Source organism: Marmota flaviventris, chromosome 13 (genome assembly GCF_047511675.1).
Source record: "Marmota flaviventris isolate mMarFla1 chromosome 13, mMarFla1.hap1, whole genome shotgun sequence".
Taxonomy (NCBI): Eukaryota; Metazoa; Chordata; class Mammalia; order Rodentia; family Sciuridae; genus Marmota; species Marmota flaviventris.
The window spans coordinates 56,512,628-56,524,958 of NC_092510.1; the positions used below are offsets into that span (position 1 = coordinate 56,512,628).

The 12,331-nt window shown below is 35.4% G+C and overlaps 1 long non-coding RNA gene across 1 annotated transcript in view; it reads right to left on the reverse strand.

Annotated features, from left to right (window-relative positions):
• Positions 1–12,331, reverse strand: part of LOC117794735 (uncharacterized) — a 39,630-nt gene that overhangs the window by 26,505 nt on the left and 794 nt on the right. The window lies entirely within an intron of this gene.

Genomic DNA, 12,331 nt, shown 5'->3' on the forward strand with positions numbered 1-12,331 from the left:
AGGCGTAAAACAAATACCTGAGCCCAGACTGATACAAATAAATGGCTGAAGAAATAAGTAAATAAATTAGGGAGAAGAGAATCTTTGGTGCAAAAGAATTCCAAATAATTTAGTACTTTTAGTCCACCCTAAATTAGCTAAAGCACAGCTGCCCACACTCTCAGTGTTTGCCAAACATATTGATTTCATTCCTAAAAGGAAAGTATGGAAATAAAAAGAAACATAAGATAGAAAGAGCTGACAAGCACTATCTCAGCAAGGTGATCAGGGTTCCACGTCAATAATGATGTCATGCTGACAGTGTGTACTCTTCATATGATATAATATAATAAAAATAAAGTATATCTTTTTAGTCTTCCTCCTGAAAACCATAGTCTTGTAATTTAAAAAAAAATCTGACTCATCCCAAAAGATGGATATTTGCAAAATATATGACAAGTTCTAAAAATTATCAAGGTCATCAAAGCAAGGAAAGACTGAAAAACTGAAACCTAAGGGGATATTATCACTAAGTGTTATGTATTCTGGATGGCATCTGGTACAGAAAAGGGACTTTATGTAAAGACTAGTGAAATTTGATTAAAACATAAATTTTTATGGTAATAATGTGTTAATATTGGTTTATTAGTTGCAATAAATATGCCATACTAATGTACTATGTTCATATTAGGGGAAGCTGGTACAGGGTTCATGGGAACTTACTGTACTCTATTCTACTATTTATGTGAATCTGGAACTGTTGTAAAGGAGTTTGCTTTAAACATTACTGGTTCTCTTGGTCTTATTCACCACTTCCTTTTCTTTCAGGTGAGCCCAACTTCTGAAAATATGCAGTGGCAGTTTACTCTATATGTTTTACTTCAACTCTGGATGTTTAATGAATACTTCTTTGTTTTAATTATTCAGCTCATGTAACATAGCACCTACTTTCTTAATGTCAACAGTTGGTTTGTCTTTTCCTACCTTCTTGCATTCTCTCTCCTAACCTCATAGTATGCTAGGGCAATATTAAGTTGTGGATGTGCATACACACACACACACACACACAGTGGTGTGCTGAAACCAACTCAAACTAGTTTGTGGGACCAATTGCTACATTTTCAGTAGTGTTGCAAACCAGTTATTAAACACAGACATTTTTAAAAATTAAACTGTGCAAAGTAATAATTAAATAAATTATTAAAACAAAAATAATACTCAACACTCATCTGCTAATTATTTTACTATAATTTATACCTTTTGTTAATTGTATCTCTGTGGTATAATGATATATTACTACTCAATCCACTATTTGATGATATCACCAAATTGGTATGCTGAAATAGGTGGATCATGAATCATGAAAAATAAATAGTCATGCTTACATAACAACATTCTGGTAAACAACAGACTGCATATATGATGGTGTTTCATGGGATTATAATTGAGCTGAAAAATCTCTATTGCTTGGTAATATAGTTATCATAACAAAGTAGCCCAAGACATTGCTTATGTGTTGTGGTGATGCTAGTGTAATCTACTGCACTGCCAGCTATGCAACAGTACATACAATTAGGTACACTACATAATCCTTTATAACAACAATAAACAACTATGTTACTAGTTTATATAGTTATTACACTATACTTTTATCATTTATATGTCCTCCTTCTACTTATAAAAATGTTTACTCTGAAATAGCATGTTCTGTTACATCATCTTCATACATCTTGTTTACCCATCTCTTGACTGTATCAAAAGGTCAGGTGGAGTGACTGTCCTTTAATCATCTAGATTTGTGTGAGTGAATTCTATGATGTTTGCACAATGACAAAATTACCTAATGATGAATTTTTCACAATATATCCAAATTGCTAAGCAATGGCATGACTGTGTTCTTCAAGTGTTTGAAAACTTTTTCATTTCAGGAAAAAACTCACTGTTGTCAATAAAGAGAGTCAAATTCAGACATTCAACTCCATTATAAAATACTTTCATTTTAATTGTTAATATAGATGGAACTACCAACCAACACTGATGTCAGAATTATTCTCATTTGTCAATTGCAACCACAGGTTGGCTAAAGATGCAATTTTGGCAAAATGAATTAAGAGCATTCTGTGAAAGTCAATTGCCTACACAGAATTTATAAGAAGGAGAATTGCATATTTTGTTATTTGTTAAGTTGTATGCTACACATATTCTTTATGTCAGTAAATTCCATAATAACATGTGTGCATGTGTGTTTATTTTCCCAGAGCCAATTGTTAAATAGCTGCTATCACACTACTGTAGTCACATACAGAATGTGGGAGTAGCTGGGCGCAGCAGTGCACGCCTGTAATCCCAGTGGTTTGGGAGGCTGAAACAGGTGGATCATGAATTCAAAGCCAGCCTCAGCAACTTAGTTAGGCCCTAAACAACTCAGCAAGACCCTGTCTCTAAATAAAATACAAAAAAAAAAAAAAAAAAGGATTGGGGGGAGGCTGGGGATGTGGCTCAGTTGTTGAGTGCCTCAGGGTTCCATCCCTGGTACAAAAAAAAAAGAAAAAGAAATGTAGAAGTTATTTTCAATATAAATGAGAAAATATGAGGCTCTACCTGGTAAGAACAATCTTAAAAATGTGAATCCACAAGCTTAGTTCTTATTTCCAAAGCCACATTGTTAAAGAATAAAGTTCTGAGTTGTCAACTACAAATTCTGTTGAAACCAGACCTAAGAATCCATATGATTGCCAGAGTTTCTTCATCCAATTGGGTTTGAAAATGGTGAGAACAGTAAGAAACAAGTTGTTTATATGTATTAATTAGTGATCTGTTGTGGACTGAACTTTGTTCCCCCAAACGTCATATGTTGAAGCTATATGCTCTAATGTGGCAGAACCTTCAAAGAGGTAAATAAGGTTAAACAAGGCAGTTTGATTGAAAGTTGGTTCCCTAATCTTACACTTGTACATTGCTGGTGGGACTGCAAATTGGTGCGGCCAGTATGGAAAGCAGTATGGAGATTCCTGGGAAAGCTGGGAATGGAACCACCATTTGACCCAGCTATCGCCCTTCTCGGTCTATTCCCTGAGGACCTTAAAAGAGCATACTATAGGGATACTGCCACATCAATGATCATAGCAGCACAATTCACAATAGCTAGACTCTGGAATCAACCTAGATGCCCTTCAATAGATGAATGGATAAAAAAAAAATGTGGCATTTATACACAATGGAGTATTATGCAGCACTAAAAAACGACAAAATCATGGATTTTGCAGGGAAATGGATGGCATTAGAGCAGATTATGCTAAGTGAAGCTAGCCAATCCTTAAAAAACAAATGCCAAATGTCTTCTTTGATATAAAGAGAGTAACTAAGAACAGAACAGGGAAGAAGAGCATGAGGAAAAGATTAACATTAAACAGAGACGAGTGGGGGGAGAGAAAAGGAGAGAGAAGGGAAACTGTATGGAAATGGAAGGAGACCCTCATTGTTACACAAAATTACATATAAGAGTTTGTGAGGCGAAAGGAAAAAAAAAAACAAGGGAGAGAATTAAACAACAGCAGATGGGGTAGAGAGGGAAGATGAGAGGGAAGGGGAGTGGGGATAGTAGGGGATAGGAAAGGCAGCAGAATACAACAGTCATTAATATGGTATTATGTAAAAATGTGGATGTGTAACCGATATGATTCTGCAACTTGTATTTGGGGCAAAAATGGGAGTTCATAACCCACTTGAATCAAATGTATGAAAGATGATATGTCATGAGCTTTGTAATGTTTTGAACAACCAATAAAAAAAAAAAGAAAGTTGGTTCCCTAATCCAATAGGTCTGCTGTCCTCATGAGAAGAGGAAGAAACAGCAAGGGTACATGTGCATAAAGAAAAGCCTGTGTGAGGACACAATGAGAAAATGGCCGTCTTCAAGTCAGAAGGACAGGCTGTAAAAGAACCAAATATGCAAAAACTTTGGTCTTGAACTTCCAACCTCCTTAACTACGAGAAAAAAAAAAAATCTGTTGTTTAAACCACTCAGTGGTATTTGTTATGGCAGCCCTACCAAACTAATACAAAATCTTCAGGCTGTAAGTAACAGAAATCAACTCTAGATAGTTTACAACAGAAAGAGGACAGGGTTGCAGGCAAAAGTTTCAACTGGAAACAGGAGGTCTGTGGGAAACCCACGTGTTCCTTTCCTTGGTATCTCACCTCTGCTATGCACTGCTGTCTCTTTATTTTGCACATCTCCTTTTCTGTATAGCTGCACTATCTGATATGATAGATACTGGGCACCTGAGACTTTTTTAATTTAAAATAATTAAAATACAAAATTCAGTTCCTTAGTCACATCAAACACCTTTTAAATGCTAAACAGCCACATGGGCTGGTGTTACTATATTGGACAGTGGAGATATAGTACATTTCCATCCTTATTGAAAGTTCTTTTGGACCATACTGAACTATAACATTACCAGAGACCAATTTATCTTGAAGGTAAACTTCCATTCAGCTTCTTTTTAAGGCTCATACATGGTTTTGAATTTGTAATCTTGTATTATTTTTCTTAGGAGTGGGGTAGGGTTATTAATAAGAGTTTTTAGATGATTACAGCTCTACTTCATATTCTCCTTCATTCATATATGTATTATGTTTGCATTCATGACTCCAACTTGAATGCTACTTTTTTCCTTCAGATGTATAGCTTTATCGTCAGTATTTCAATCACTTAGTGTATTATAGAATACAACTTGTGTTTAGACTGCTTTTGATCATGACTTGTTGCCTTCATAGACTTTCTAAGGATTTGTGACTTATCTCTGTATAAGACTCTTGGTGACAGGGGATATACTTCATTATGTATTCTTACTCTAGATCACATTCAGCTGGAGCTGATTCTAAAGCTATTTAAGCAGCAGTGGAATTTTATTACAATGCCTACAGATATAAAGATCACATCCCTATTTTGCAGATTCTAAGGATGACTCACCCAGATTTCATGTTCTTTGAGAAAACTTCTCAGAAAAAGTACATTTTCTGGTGTCCTAGAGATTCTGCAAAAAGTGGGAGTTAACATAAGGATACTAAAACCAGAAACAAGAAAGCAGATATTCTCTCTACCACATGGCCATTTATGCATGATCACTAATCATAAATGCTCTAAGTTTCTCCAGATTCTGGCATTTCTTAGTTCTCTGAGAACATGACTCAATGTGATGCTGCATAGCTCCTCTCTTTATAAACGGTATTCCTAAATTCAAAATACAAGAAATACTGATGCTTTGGACAAACGTTTTTAGACTGGATTCTTTCACTTAGCAATATCCATGCAAGGTTCTTCCATGTCTTTTGTGGAAGTTTATTTCTTTGTATCACTGAATAACATTCTATTGTATGGATGTTTCAGTTTATACATTAATCTATTGCAGTACATCTTAGTTGCTTCCAATATTGGACAATTATCATCAAAGCTGCTATAAACATTTTTTGTGCATGTTTCTGTGTGGATGTAAGTTTTTAATTCATAGAGTAAATACCCAGCAGTACAGTTGCTAAACTGCCAAATTATCTTCAAAGTGATTGTATCATTTTGTGTTCCCCAAACAACCTGTTGCTCTACCTCCTTACCAGGATTTAGTGTCATAGTGTTTGGGTTTTAACTACTCTAATATGTGTGATGATATCTCACAGTTGTTTTGCTTAGCAATTCCCTAATGACATATGATATTCTTCATACACTCAAGTTGGAGGTAATGTAAGAGCAAATTGCTGGGGGTCATTCATAGAATACTATCTACCATAGAACTCTTCTTCACATCTATATCAGTTTCTTATTGTTGTGATCATACATTTTCTCAACCATTTTGGCTTAAGGCAATTCAAATGTATTGTTGTTCAGCTCGGAAAGTCAGAAGTCCAAGATGGGTCTTACTGGGTAAAAATCAATGGCAGGGGTGTGTTCTCTTGGAGTCTCTAAGGAATAATTTTTTTCCTTGCCTTTTCCAGCTTCTAAATGCTGCTCACATTTCTTCAACCTTTAAAGTCATCAATGTTGAGCTCAGTCTTTCTCATGTTACCATCTCTTGGGTTCACTTTGTTTGGTCTTCTTCTTCCATTTATAAGTATCCTTGCAATCACATTGGGCCCACCTGGCTAACTCAGGATAATCTCCTATATACACTAGATGGAAAATGGCCTTCAAAGCAAACCAGGTCTGAATCCCTAGGACCTGAATGGTACTTTATTTATTTTATTAATTTTTTATTTATATATGGCAGCAGAATGCATTACAATTCATATTACACATATAGAGCACAATTTTTCATATCTCTGGTTGTATACAAAGTATATCCATGCCAATTCATGTCTTCATACATGTATTTTGGATAATGATGTCCATCACATTCCACCATTATTTCTAACCCCATGCCCCCTCCTTTCCCCTCTCATCCCTCTGCCCTATCTAGTTTGTATATTTTTCCCATGTTCCCCCTCCCTACCCCACTATGAATCAGCCTTCTTATATCAGAGAATATTCTCTAACTCCATCCATTTACCTGCAAATGCCATAACTTTATTCTCTTTTAATGATGAATAATAATATTGTGTATCTATGCCACATTTTTTTTATCCATTCATCTACTGAAGGGCATCTAGGTTGGTTCCACAATTTAGCTATTGTGAATTGTGCTGCTGTAATGTGGCTGTGTCCTTGTAGTAGGCTGTTTTTAAGTCCTTTGGGTATAGACCAAGGAGAGAGATAGCTGGGTCAAATGGTGGTTCCATTCCCAGTTTTCCAAGGAATCTCCATACTGCTTTCCATGTTGGCTGTACCAATTTGCAGTCCCACCAGCAGTGTACAAATGTACCTTTTCCCCCACATCCTTGCCAACACTATTGTTGTTTGTATTCATAATAGCTGCCATTCTGATTGGAGTGAGATGAAATCTTAGAATAGTTTTGATTTGCATTTCTCTAATTGCTAGTGATGATGAACACTTTACGTGGAAAAAAGAGACTTTACAAATGTAATTAAGGTTCTCAAGATGGAGAGTTTATCATACATTATTTGGGAAAGCTCTAAGTATAATTACAAGTATCCTTTACATTTTTTCAATTTAGATTTACAAGTCTTTATAAGAGAGAGGCAGAGGAAGATATAATGACAGAAGCAGAGATCTGAGTGATGTGCTTTAAGGAAGGAGGAAGGGGCTACAAGAAGGTAGCCTGTTTAAACATTTATTTGTCCATCAGGCTACCTGCTGCTATTTAAAAAATGAGGGAGAATTTTTCTGACTGAAAAAAACCTCCAAGGGCCTGGGCTGTGGCTCAGCGGTAGTGCACTTGCCTGGCATGTGTGAGGCACTGATTCTCAGCACCACACATAAATAAAGAAATAAAGGTCTACCAACAACTTAAAAAAATATATTTTTAAAAAACCCTCCAAGACATACTGATGATTTAGCCAGATGCAGAACAGTGTATACTATGATGCTCTTTAAGTCATAGATCATAAAGAACTCTTCCACCTTACTGATGTCTCCAGGTACCTCTGGGGAGTGAAGTAACAAGGAAGAGAAACATTAGTTGCATTCTGCATTGTTTGAATGTAAATACATTCATGTATAAACAGCATAATATTTTTTAAAACACCAGAGTTTTTCTTGCTCACCATTGTATCTAAGCACTCAGCATAGTCCCTGACAGGTAATGTTTGTTTAATAAATGCAGCCTAAGGGAAGAGGACTTACTGTTAATGCTAAATCTCCTGCTAGTGAACAGATGCTGTGGTCATGCTAAATTCTTCCTATTTCAAATATAGTTTGGTCCGGGAATTGCTAATAGAAACTTGAAGGCTAAGCCAGAGGGATGTATGTGTTTGTAATGAAAGTTACTATTGTGTGTCTGACACTGTGGGAGTTTATATCTGTTGCATCTAATCTAAACAAGCACCCTGCAAAGTACTTGCTCTTATACCCATTTGACAAATTAGGAAGCCTAAGGCTTAGGTAAGGGACTGACTCATTTTGGTGTGTTCTTTTTCCTTTTCCTGTTAGTGCAATTTGACATTTGCACAATTCTTAACAAATAGAATGTGGTCAGTTCTCAAAAGAACTTCCTTCCAAGACCCTCATTGTTATACAAAATTACATATAAGAGGATGTGAGGGGAAAGGGAAAAAAAGTCAAGGGAGAGAAATGAATTACAGTAGATGGGGTAGAGAGAGAAGATGGGAGGGGAGGGGAGGAGGGATAGTAGAGGATAGGAAAGATAGCAGAATACAACAGTCACTAGTATGGCAATATGTAAAAACGTGGATGTGTAACCGATGTGATTCAGCAATCTGTATATGGGGTAAAAATGGGAGTTCATAACCCACTTGAATCAAATGTATGAAATATGATATGTCAAGAGCTTTGTAATGTTTTGAACAACCAATAAAAAAATAAAAATAAATAAAATAAGAACTTCCTTCCACCAGTGTTTCACTTGTTATTAGTTTATTTTTTTAGACAACTTATACAATGGTTTAAAAATTAGTAGATCTGGGGATGTGGCTCAGTGGTCAAGTGCCCCTGAGTTCAATCCCTGGTACCAAAAAAAAAAAAAAAAAAGAAAAGAAAAGAAAATTAGTAGAAAAACAATTGATAGAAGAAATAAGTTCTGGTTTTGTATAGCACAGAGGGATGACTATAATTCATAATAATTTATTATATATTTTATGAAACTTTAGAAGAGAGGAGATCAAAGGCTCCAAACATAAAGGAATAGTAAAGAAAAGGAAATACTAATTATGCTGATTTGATCACTGCACACTATATGCATACAATTAACTGTCACAGTGAACCTATTAATATTTGCAATTAGTTTTTAAAATATAGAAAACACCTGGCATCAAATTGTATTCAGTTCAAGGTAAGTCTTCCTCTATATACTCCCTGATGAAACAGTTGACAATTTCTTTGTGCTCCATTTGTGTACAATGAATCAAAATGCATTCTGCTGCCATGTTTAACTAATTAGAACAAAATTTTTAAATGATCCAGCATTATACAAGGCATAAAGGATGACACAACATTAATAAAAATTGCTTAAGCCATTTTATGCTTTTTAGAAATTGACTTTTTTTAAAAAATAGGAAAGCAGGTATACTATTTTTTTTAAATGTTACAACATATGTATCTATAATTATGTTGGTAATTTTCTAATATATGTGTGTGTGTGTGTGTGTATATATATATATATATATATATATATACACACACACATACATACATACATACCACATTGAAGTCAGAGTATTTTTATTTATTTATTTATTTATTTATTTATTTTGTATGTGTTCACTAACATAAACCTCTATGGAAGAACTGTGGAGAGAAAACAGGATGCTGGCCTTGGAGTAAAATGGAAAGGTGCTGATTTACATGAAATAAAAATTTCTTTAGTTGCTGCCCTATCCAGATATTCTTGAACCATTTTATGGGCTCTGAGGATCCCATCTTCTAGGTTCAATCTGATGTGCTGATAACTGCTCACATCTGAAGCACCTAGGCAAGGTGTATGAGTGAGGACAGAGCCTTTGAGGGAAAGTGTCCCTTTCCCTACAGAAGGAGAAGGGGAAGACCCAGCAATCAAGAACAACATATAGACATATTTAATGCCCCAGAAGAAAATCAGAATAATCAGTAGAATAGAGGGACCCTTCTCCACAGGGGGTGTGAGATGGGGAGGGAAAGGGTAAGTACTGGGGATTGAATTAAAGCAAAGTATATTCCATGTGCTTGTAATTATGTCAAAATGAATCCTAAAAAGAATCAATAAAAAGGAAAAAAAAACAAAAATAAAATAGTTGACAATTTCTTATGTGTCTTTCCAGAAATACTTTAGGTTATACAAGCACATATACAAATATTTTTAAATTTAGTGTTTTACACACCTTGTCCTGTACCTCTTTTTTCATTCAACAATGTATGTCAGAAATCATTATATATTTACTAGATCTGCCTGATTCTTTTAAATAACTATATGTTTTTATTGCAAGGATGCCTCAAAATTTAAGCCTCTCTTCATTTATGGTCATTGAAATTGTTTCATATCTTTGGTTATTATTATAAACCTATAGCAACTATTCCTTTAAATGGGCCATTTTGCATATGTGCAAATGTGTCTTTAGAATAAATTTCTAGAAGTGAAATTGCTGAGTCAAAGTATATAAATATTCCTTTATATTTTTCATAGACATAGCTAATTTCATCCAGAGATATTATACAAATTTAGTCTCCTCAGCAATGTTCATACACACCTTTTCTTGTACAAGAGGAAAAGAAAGCAAAATCATCATCATCATCATCTAATTTGCCTACAGATACTGAAATTTTGTTTTGTTTTAGCTTTGCTCAGGAGTCATGTAGTTAGTACAACCCCCTTATTTCCTGGAACAGTACTACTTTCCAGTTGAAACTGTGAAATCAATTTCTTTCTATTTTATTTTATATGTCATTGATTACTTGATATACAACTGGACATGGAATTTAATAATTCTGCTCTTCTGTATTAAATAACAAACCTGCCTTTGAGTAGGATGGCCCCTCACTTCATGACTGCACTGTCCATAAGTATCCATAATTGGTCCTGTGGTGATACTCAGCAGCCCACCTGGCCTTCCTGAGACCCTCTTTTCCTAACAAAAAGAAACACACCATTATTCTCTTCACTCCTTTAACTCTCATCTCCTTATTTAATTATCTAGCTTTGTAAAAACTATATCCTTATTTCCCCAACAAAAAAGATATCCTTGATTTCTAAGGCCAAATCTATCTTATTTTACTACTCCCATTTAAAGCTTGAAATTATAGCAATAGATACAAGCTATTTACCTGTTAAAATAGCTTTAAATGTACATAATAATTAATCATCCTTGATGCCTTGAAGGTTGTCAGGTAGAAAGATCCAAAGATTTACTTACTTGGTTGCTAAGTTCAAAAAAATTTCTCACCTAAATCATTAACAACAATAAATTATTTTATTAAATAATTTACAAAGAAAGGGGCATTTTCCCCTCTCTTTCCCACCTCCAATGGGGGGGAGTAATGAGATTTGGGGGGCTAAGGCTGACGTATTAATTTGTTCTCTCTCTTTCTCTCTCTCTCTGTACCAGGTATTGAACCCAGAGGTTCTTAACCACCAGCCACATCCCCAGCCCCAGCTCTGTGTTTTTTGTTTCGGAGATTGGGTCTTGCTAAATTGCTTAGGGCCGGCCAAATTGCTGAGGCTCACTTTGAATTTGCAATACTCATGCCTCAACTTTCCAAATCACTGGGATTACAAACGTGAGTCACTGTGCCCGGCTTCCTATTCATTTTTTAAAAAATCTTAGGAATTGTTTACCAAATTAAGAAAGCTTGGCTTAGTTGGGGGCAGGGAGAGATGTTCAGTTTGTTAATAAAGTTCTCCAAGCCATGAGAAGACTCTCCCAAAGATAGCAGCTAAAACAGAAGGTCGAAAAATTTACTAACAACACTAATATTTTCTGTTTTTATTTCTATATTCCCTTTGAGGTAGCTGGCGAGTCCTTTACAATTTTTATTGCTTAGGACGATGCCTGATACAGAGTTGGTGCTCAGTGAGCATTTCTTTGCATTAACTAAGGAATGAGGAGATAGCTTAGAGTTAGAACTTTTCACTTTGTTTCCCCTTCAAAGGGCACAGCTTTTTCTAGGAATGAGTGCAAATAGGCTCTGGAGATGCTGCTACTTTACCCTCCGAAAGGAGATAGGGGTTTGGGAATTCTTATTCTCAGTCTGTTCTCAAGTGCCTTAAAAATATTAATAAACAGAGGAAATACTTTAAATAAGTTCACTAGTAGTTGATAGAAAATGTAAGTGGAATGTCCTCAGACTTGTTCTCGTGGCTGCCATCCCCATAAAGAAATGATTCTCTAAAACCGGATTGTCTGCAGATGATCTATGGCAACTCCTGATGACTCTGCTACTTGAGAGACAACTGAAAATTCAGAAAACAAAACGTTATAATTCACTCAAAGACAATTTCTAGGGGATGGGGTTGTAGCTCAGTGGTGGAGTCCTTGTCTGGCACGTGTGAGGCACTCACTGGATTCGATTCTCAGAACCACATCAAAATAGATAAATAAAAAGGTATTGTATCCATCTAAAACAACAACAAAAAAATAAGTTTTAAAAAGACACGTTCTAATAGAAAAAGAGGAAATAATGATAACGTATTCATTTAAAAAATATGTTTATTAGCCTGCCCGGTGGCGCACGCCTGCGATCCTAAATATTCTAGAGGCTGAGGCAGAATCGAAAGTTCCAGGCCTGCCTAAACCACTGAGTAAGGCCCT